Source organism: Harpia harpyja, chromosome 18 (assembly GCF_026419915.1).
Source record: "Harpia harpyja isolate bHarHar1 chromosome 18, bHarHar1 primary haplotype, whole genome shotgun sequence".
Lineage (NCBI taxonomy): Eukaryota > Metazoa > Chordata > Aves > Accipitriformes > Accipitridae > Harpia > Harpia harpyja.
This window is the reverse complement of record NC_068957.1, coordinates 9,664,381-9,673,262: the sequence shown is the minus strand read 5'-3', so window position 1 is coordinate 9,673,262 and position 8,882 is coordinate 9,664,381.

Here is an 8,882-nt window from a genome sequence, read left to right as displayed (position 1 = left end):
CAACCTGCAGCCTTCAGGTACAGAGAGCAACAAAAATAATTCTTCGCTAAAATGGTTAGACATGCCTAAAAGAACATGATGGTGTTTGTATGAACAACTGTCCTGGTAAAGGCTTTCCTTTTTGTTAAGCACTCTTTGGATGAGAAACAGGTAGAGCAGCCTGAAGCCTGGGCTCACAGGACCCCCAAGCTGAAGCTCTCCACAGCCTGACCTGTCTGACAGTACAGACCCGTACTCTGAGATGCCAAGTGAGAAGCTATTCAGGCAGCTGCAGTCAGAATAACAAGAAGGGCTTACTTAGCCTGTTGTTCAGACCCCACTTCCCTCTAAAATCAATGGAAAAAAATTATCATTTGCTATAAACGCATAACTTTTAGCCAACACAATCACTTATTCTCTGTTCATTATATAGGGAGCTAGGATGTGATAATTCTGCATAGTCAGGAGACTAAATCCCTCTTTACACCCGAGACTCCATCATGGGAGGCCTGAATACAGCCCCCTCATACCTTTGGGCCTATAGCTCACAGTAATGTAAATATTTAAAAGTCCATGGCATTTTATATTCACAAGGCTGATAATGGAATAGCTTTAATATCCTTACAATGCCAAATCCAGATGAAAGTGATAGTAGTGGCTCCCAAGCAGTTTATTAGCACTCATACCCAATACGCAGTAATCCTAGAGGGGAAAAAAAAAGGAAGTTCTGCCAATGTATACTGCACACCAAGCTGCAGGATGTTGTATTCCAAGAGTTATTTCAGTTGTAGAAACCACGTGGCGCCATTACTTGGCATGAAGAGAGGATAAAGAGAGAACGGTCTATGACAGGTGTTGCTTTAAATATTTTGAAGATATGCATCAGGAGTAGTTCATAAAAGTGCTTCCAAAGTAGCTCTTACACCCACTGGGCTTGGCAGTCCTCACTCTTAAAAAACATGAACTTGGCGCAGTAGTCTCCTAAATCTTTTAAACTAGCTTAATCCTCCCAGTAATGAAACGTGCACTCAGCTAGATGGGTGCATTTATCTGAAACTCACTTATTTACAAGCAACTAAAACATGAAATTAGCTGGTCCCAGAAGGCAGCTTTGTGCTTCCCAACTCTTCTACTGTCATAAATCAACCCATTCAAGTGGGTGCCACATTTGTTTTTCCCATTCTCACATTCTGTATGAACAATCATGCCCCATTTAATGCCAAAGATGATCCTCTGGAGATGTCTCTGCACAATTCTGTGATTTCTGGCTTCTGTGGGACTAAAAGTGCGTGTCTGTTGGCAGACATCAAGAGGTTTGCAAAATCTGGAGTTCTGGGAATGTTTCAAAGGAGGTTCCTTTACCAAACAATGCCACCGCGGTGCAGGCATCGAATGTGAATTATAACAGTAGGATCACCGCATTTCCACCAATTACCTCTCTGCAGAGAGCAATCCAGCGAGCAGGAAATAGAGCTGTACTTCAGATGTATGCTCCTTTTATACCCATAGTGCTGTGGAGGCTCGAGTGCCCAGACAGACAGCTAGATGCGCTCATCACAACCACTCAACACTTCCTGGGAATACTAGTTCTGCAGAAGGTTCTTGCATCTCCTCCATGGGGAGGGAGAGCGGCCTTAATTTATTAGATACAAAGAATTCACTCCTCAGCCTTCTGCCCAGCTTGGTGAAGTAAAGGATTTTCCCGGATTCCTCACCAGCATATTCGTTAGTGTGTCCTTGCTCCATTACGCTATTTCTGCATAACAAATTGTTCAGCAGTCAAGTAGCACCAATATATACGATATTTTCAGCTTTAGGATTCAAAATTAGAATTGAATCTTCTCTTTAGGGAATTCCTTCCAGAAATGACACTACCCCAGCAGAGATCAGTGGTTAACGACTGCAAAGAATAACACACGTTGGAAGGAGGAAACGCCAGAGCAACAGGAGATCAACGCTCACAACTGGTAGCTGAAAACACCGTCTCTAATCCAGCCAGGCCCTGGGCAATCACAGAGCCTCTCCACGCTTCATCTTTGACTGGAAGCTCATGCCAGTTGGCTTCTATCAGAAAAAGGAAGCAGCTCTTGCAAGGTTAAAACATTTCATGCAAAGTGACCTGAAGATCAGAATTTGCCTTTTATTGTTCTTTTATAATGTGGCACATATGACAGTTTAAAAAAATAAAAATAAAAAGGGTGCTTTTCTCACTTGCCTGAGAGAGTGGCGTATTCATAAATACACCTTCATTTGCCTTTTTACACCAGATTATCACCTGTCACCTGATCATTTCAGCTGTACAACTACTACAAGGATTTCCCTTTATTCTGGAACATTTTCAAGTACTGGATTTAAAACAGCACAAAGAGCAGCACCAGGCTTGAGAATGCAATCAGGACCACAGAAATAGGAAAGAATCTGTTTCCACAAAGACTTTTAGAAAAGAAACGGTAACTCTTCATTCACTCCTGTATCCTCTTTGAGGTCTGGAGTAAAGATTTGCTGGGAAAATGAGTTACATGTGAATATACCAGATGATGAGTCAGAAAAGCTCTGGGCAAGAATTCAGCAAACCTCAGTTTTACCAGAGTTCATATGCTTCTAAAACAAGATCCTGAGGAGCTTGTTGTCAGGCACAGGAGAAACTGGGCACGTTAGATAGGCAGCTTTTGTCAGCCAGCAAACTGGATACGTGTGTGAGATGGAGGTGGCAAATTCTACTCTCCCCTAAATACAGGGGTGCTCAAATTTTGTTGGCCTGGGAGCAACTGTGAACAAAAACCACTCTGCCAGAATCTCAGACTTTTCTCATCTTGTCTGCATCAATTTGAACGTTTTAATTCCCTGATGATACAAGCAACACTGGAGGGTCTCAAAGGCGACACAAGAAACCTATGTTGTAAGAGATGGGCTCTTTTCTGACAGGAATCAAATAACACCTCCAACCTCCTCTGGAAAAAGTGAAAGAGGGGAACAGAATAAAATATACAATGTGATGGCAAAGCTCCTTGTCTTTGAGAGCAAAACTCCCATCCTGTGCGAAGAATATGAAGGAAACAGATGTTCCCGTGTGGAGTTTAATGGCTAGATTGTTAAAGGGATAACATAATTTCTCCTATCTGCGTGTGCCTTGCTCAGACTAGTACAGCAAAACTTTTTCCTCCTGACGTAGTGATTCTTGATTAAGGACCAGATTCTAACCAGCTCCAAGGTAAATGAGCAGAAATACCCTGATGGCACTTCCTCCAGAAGTGCCCTGCATTAGAAGCCGAGGACAGGACAGAGGTGAAGGGATTTCTGGGCAGCCTCGCTTCCTGACTAGTTAAGGTCCCTTCCAACCCAAACCATTCTGTGATTCTATGTTTTGGGGTCCACAAGCTCACGTCAGTTGCAAACCCCAGTTATGCAACTGAGTTTCCACCACAACTGACTTTAAAGTGTCCTGACCGCAGACAGGGTTTCAGCCCTCGCCTCTGAGAGCCAACCAAGACTGCAAGTCTCTCAGATCCCCTGAAAAAGAAGGGTGCACAGCACTAAGCCCTGTGCTGTGCCATGTTTCCTCAGTAATCTTGAGGCATTAATGGACAGAATTTGTCCTCTAGAAGGTCACAACTGAGATTTTAGCGCCAGGCCATACACCCTCCCTCGGTTTTTCACTGTATGTTTTGAGCAATTGTATTGGGTACTTTTCAGGTCAGCTCCTTTACTTATAAGTTAACCCTGATTTCCACCTACAAATAAAAGCAGAGAACACCAAGTACATTGCTGGGAAAGTCAGTAGTTAAGAATCACCTACATGACCATGTTATGTCCAAGAGAGCTCCTAGAAAAAAGGTCACCACGTATTTATCCGGCTGCACGCTCGGTAGGAAGTGTGCTCTATAAGAAGTGCTTTTAGCAACAGTTAACATTTTCAAGACAATATGTCAGCTAACAGTAACCTTTGAGAGGAGGGTTCGAAGAAAGGTTAAGGGAAGTTAACCTAAATAGCTTAGAGAAATAAAGAGAAGTGTTGGAGGTAATTAATACTTGAGAGGAAATAATGTAAAGGAGAAGACAGACTTATTTAAGGTTGGCCAAGTGCAATGTACTACAAGAGGTAATGGCTTTAAATTAAAGAAGGGCAAGTTTAGATTAGATAACAAGAAAAAACTTTCCAACAGAACCGTAATTCAACAGCGTAGCAGTCTGAAGAGAGAAGCAGCCCAAGCATTATCAACAGACACATTCCAGCCGACGCCAGCTAGCACTCTCTGAGGGAAAAATACCTGGGATAAACCGCAAGAGATCCTGGTGATTTGACTCAACCATCTATAAAGACCATTCCAAACCCAACATCTATGATCCTGTGATTAACACACACATCACCTATTAATCTTACATGTTCCAATGGCTACCACTTCCCATTTAAAGCATACTCACCTGACATAGATGGATGGTGGGTTGTAGAACCATAATGTAGCCCTACAATGGATTATTGGTCTGATCCTCCCCTCAGCCATGCATCACATCTCACCTCATATATGTTACGTTACAGTAAATTTTCAAAGACCCACCCCCTCCCCCAGAAAAGCCAGATGCAAGAACCAAGTTGAAAAAGTTAAAAAGTGTTTCAGGTATTGATTTAGCAGCGTGTTTAGCTGACCACAGTTTGTAAATGTGCTGAAATGTTTCAGAATGAAAATGATTGGATCTTCTAACAACATGGTGTTAGCTCCTGTTTTATGAGTTTATTTGCCATGATCTTCATAATTCTGAAAGATTCGTATTTCCTTCCTCAATCTCATAATGTTCCTTCAGCCTACAGTATCATCTGTTAACCTCTTCTTTGTTTGCAAGGGCAGTTGTTCAACTGAATTTCAAAAAGATACGACGGCTTCTGGCAGGGAATAGAAAATACAAGATGTTACATAGTCTGAATGAGGAAACAGCATAGGATCTCATCTATCACACAGTATACCAGTAATTAGCAGAAGCATTGTTTCACTCTGATTAAAACCATATTCCTCACAGCACAGTTCTTCTGCTGTGCATGTCCCTAAACCCAGACATTCCCTCAAGATTAAAACTTCTCAGAAAAGTACGGGGAAGTTGAAGACATCCCACAGGAAACTAGTAACTGGCTCCAAAAGTACAGTGGTTGTTCTCAGCGACGGTATCAGTGGGGCAAAGAACTGCAGGGTTAGGGCCAGATCAGCTGTGATATTTATGTGCTTAGCCACCACTGAAATCCGAGAGACACTGACCCATGCTGGACTAGAAAGACACGGTCAGAAACGCAGCCATGAAATTACGGCTTCTGGGTTTTCTTCCCAGCTTCACCATTGACTACACACAAGGTTGTGTGCATAATAACAATTCAGTGCAGGCTTGCAAGGATTAATTTATGGACTTTGAAACACTTGACTTAAGGCTAGGTTATGCCTCCCCCACAGCTGTCAGATGAGGTAGAATGAAACCTTAAAGCATTTGCTTGGGGGACTTGGGAGCAATATTTGCAATCTTGGCTCTCAGCTGAGGGTTGAAACCCTAGCTAGCTCCAGAACCACAAAGTTTCTCACAGGCTAATAGAGCCTGCTGAAAGTAGAGGTTGGATCTCTGAGGCAGCTAGTAACAAAATCATCAGCTAGTAAGAAAAATTAAGCTTCTGATAGCCATGCATCCTCAGATGCTTTCTCAGTGGTTGCATAAGTCATCGTACAGACAAAGTCTGTGTTATGTCTTTCTCCTCATGGGCTGTCCCCCGTGGCCATTATGGGTGCAGATTCACCGCTTTCAGGCAGAGTTCTGCAATGGGGCAGAGGGCTCTGCCTCGGACTGAGCTCTGACGGGCATAGTCACAGTTTTCTTTACAAGAAAAATCCTGCTCAGAAAGTTAACAGTATTAAAAACTTTAGATTGCCAGAGAAGCAAGCAAAAATTATGCTTTACTACTATTATATTTCCCTGGGCAGCTTTAATTTTGCTTGCTATTGTACATACATTACTATACAGTCTTATATGAATGGCCTCACAGATACAACTAACTATATGTGGCCTACAAATCCATATCCATGGAGTGGATAAAGAAACAAGAAGACTGGACATTCAAGTGATGGACATTAAACTCAGCATGGGAAGAAGATTATCTCTGTAATTGTTCATATGCAAGTTTTCTACATAACTTCCTATTATTATGTATCGATATAAGAAGTTTGGAGAGTGAGGGGTCAAATACAATTCTGTTATTTTGCAGCCTTACTATCTTACCATAGGTTTTAGAGGTGATATCTATAAATCACACGTATCCTCAAAAAGTTGCCAAATACATGGTCAACAATAGTTCTTCCTAATGTATTTATCACCCAGTCTTCTTACTTCTCTGCTTACCAGATCTAGATATGATTTCCATCACTGAAAGTTTGGGGTAGTATATCTAGCTATATTAGTCAGACCAAAAGATTAGTGGCAGAAAATTGTCCAGGGTTCAACAGCAGCATTTAATCTTATAGCTGCAACGTAAGGTTCTCCCATGCCTCCTCTCAACAGGTTAATTCATGAAGGTTTATTGATGGCCACAGGGACAGTGGGCTCATGTGATGGGTTAACCCTGGCTGGATGCCAGGTGCCCACCAGAGCTGTTCTATCACTCCCCCTCCTTCTCAACTGGACAGGGGAGAGAAAATAAAGAGCTTGTGGGTCGAGATAAGGATAGGAGAGATCACTCACCAATTACCGTCACGGGCAAAACAGACTCAGTTTGGGGAAAAATTAACTTGATTTATTACAAATCAACCGGAGTAGGGTAATGAGAAATAAAACCAAATCTCAGAACACCTTCCCTCCACCCCTCCCTTCTTCCCGGGCACAACTTCACTCCCGGATTCTCTACCACCCCCCCAGCGGCACAGGGGGACGGGGATGGGGTTTACGGTCAGTTCATCACATGTTATTTTCTGCCGCTTCATCCTCCTCAGGGGGAGGACTCATCACACTCTTCCCCTGCTCCAGCGTGGGGTCCCACCCACGGGAGACAGTCCTCCACGAACTTCTCCAACGTGGGTCCTTCCCACGGGCTGCAGTTCTTCACGAACTGCTCCAGCATGGGTCCTTTCCACGGTGTGCAGTCCTTCAGGCACAGACTGCTCCAGCGTGAGCCCCCCACGGGGTTACAAGTCCTGCCAGAAAACCTGCTCCGTGGGCTCCTCTCTCCACAGATCCGCAGGTCCTGCCAGGAGCCTGCTCCAGCGCGGGGTTCCCACGGGGTCACAGCCTCCTTCGGGAACCCACCTGCTCCGGCGTGGGGTCCTCCACGGGCTGCAGGTGGATATCTGCTCCACCGTGGACCTCCATGGACTGCAGGGGGACAGCCTGCCTCACCATGGTCTTCACCACGGGCTGCAGGGGAATCTCTGCTCCGGCGCCTGGAGCATCTCCTCCCCTCCTTCTTCACTGACCTTGGTGTCCGCAGGGTTGTTTCTCTTACATGTTCTCACTCCTCTCTCCGGCTGCCGAATACCGCCGTCCCAACTTTTTTTCCTTCTTAAAAAATGTTATCACAGAGGCGTTACCACTATCGCTGATTGGCTCGGCCTTGGCCGGCGGCGGGTCTGTCTTAGAGCCGGCTGGTATGGGCTCTGTCGAACACAGGGGAAGCTTCCAGCAGCTTCTTACAGAAGCCACCCCTGTAACCCCACCCGCTACCAAAACCTTGCCACACAAAACCAATACAGCTCAGAAGAGGCAATACAATAAAAAGGGACTCTAAAGACGAACTTTAAGAGCAAAGGAAAAGAAAGCCATTGGTTTGTTATGCAGACCCTCAGCTAGACCCAGGTCTAGATGAATAGAATTCAGCTTGCAAAAAGAAAAAATTAAGCTGAATAAAGTTGAGTAAAAAGTAAGTTTTATTTCTGCAAAGAAATTCATGGACCACTGCAACGGGCCAAGACTATCTCAACTCGGCACCTCATCACGTCTCTGCTAAAGAAATTGTTGCCTTTACAAATTTTATTGCCATAGAACAGGTGTCGTGTTCTGCCCCAGCCCTGTCACTCTCTGCAGAGTATTTTGTATGCTCTTGTTCATCCTGAGAGCAACTAGAATCCTTCACAGAAAAATGAAAGAGAAAAACCCACAGGTCCAAGTTCCCATGGCAGGACAGACACACTCCCTGATCTGCTCAGGGAATCGGAAATCGGTGCTAAAGTACAAGATTCTCTCTGAAAGTTAAATTACCTTTCCTCTGAGGAAAAAGAGCTGCACAGAGTCATATTAAATATGGTTGTCTTCAAAGACCACATGACCATACATTTGCCAAAAGTTTAATAGAGCTAAGTTGGCTATGAAGTATGAGCTGGATATTTGAAGAGGTTTCGGCTCTTCGAAGGAACAAGATATTTGGAACAGCTGTCCGATGGGGACAAGAAACCAAACCCACTTTAAGGTGGAGCTTAATAAATGAATTAGAGAAATTTCAGGATTGCCTCATCTGCAACAAGATCATATTCGGGGAAATAAAATGTTTTTGTAAGTCATTGATTTGCTTCCTGGCATCAGTTTCAGTGATACCTAGCAATGTTACAAGGTGATCCATGATTTCTAAGAGCCACCACAGTTCAGGTTAAAGGTTACAGGTAACACGGTCTTCCAGAATAAAAGCTGTATTTGTGGTTATAATGCACTTTTAGACTTTGTCTGTAGGTTTTATTTTTTTAGTTCTTGTTCCACCAGCTACCTCAGATGCTAAATGCCTTTCACTGCAGGAATGAAAGGTAGGAGTCAAACAAGCATTAGTTGATGACATTTCAGATTTCTTCATGAACTATCCCAGCACCCACAGCCTGCACACTGTACCTTGGATCTCCAGCCATCCGCCCCACACTTTCCTACATCCATGCCCACCACCAACAGCATTCACCCTG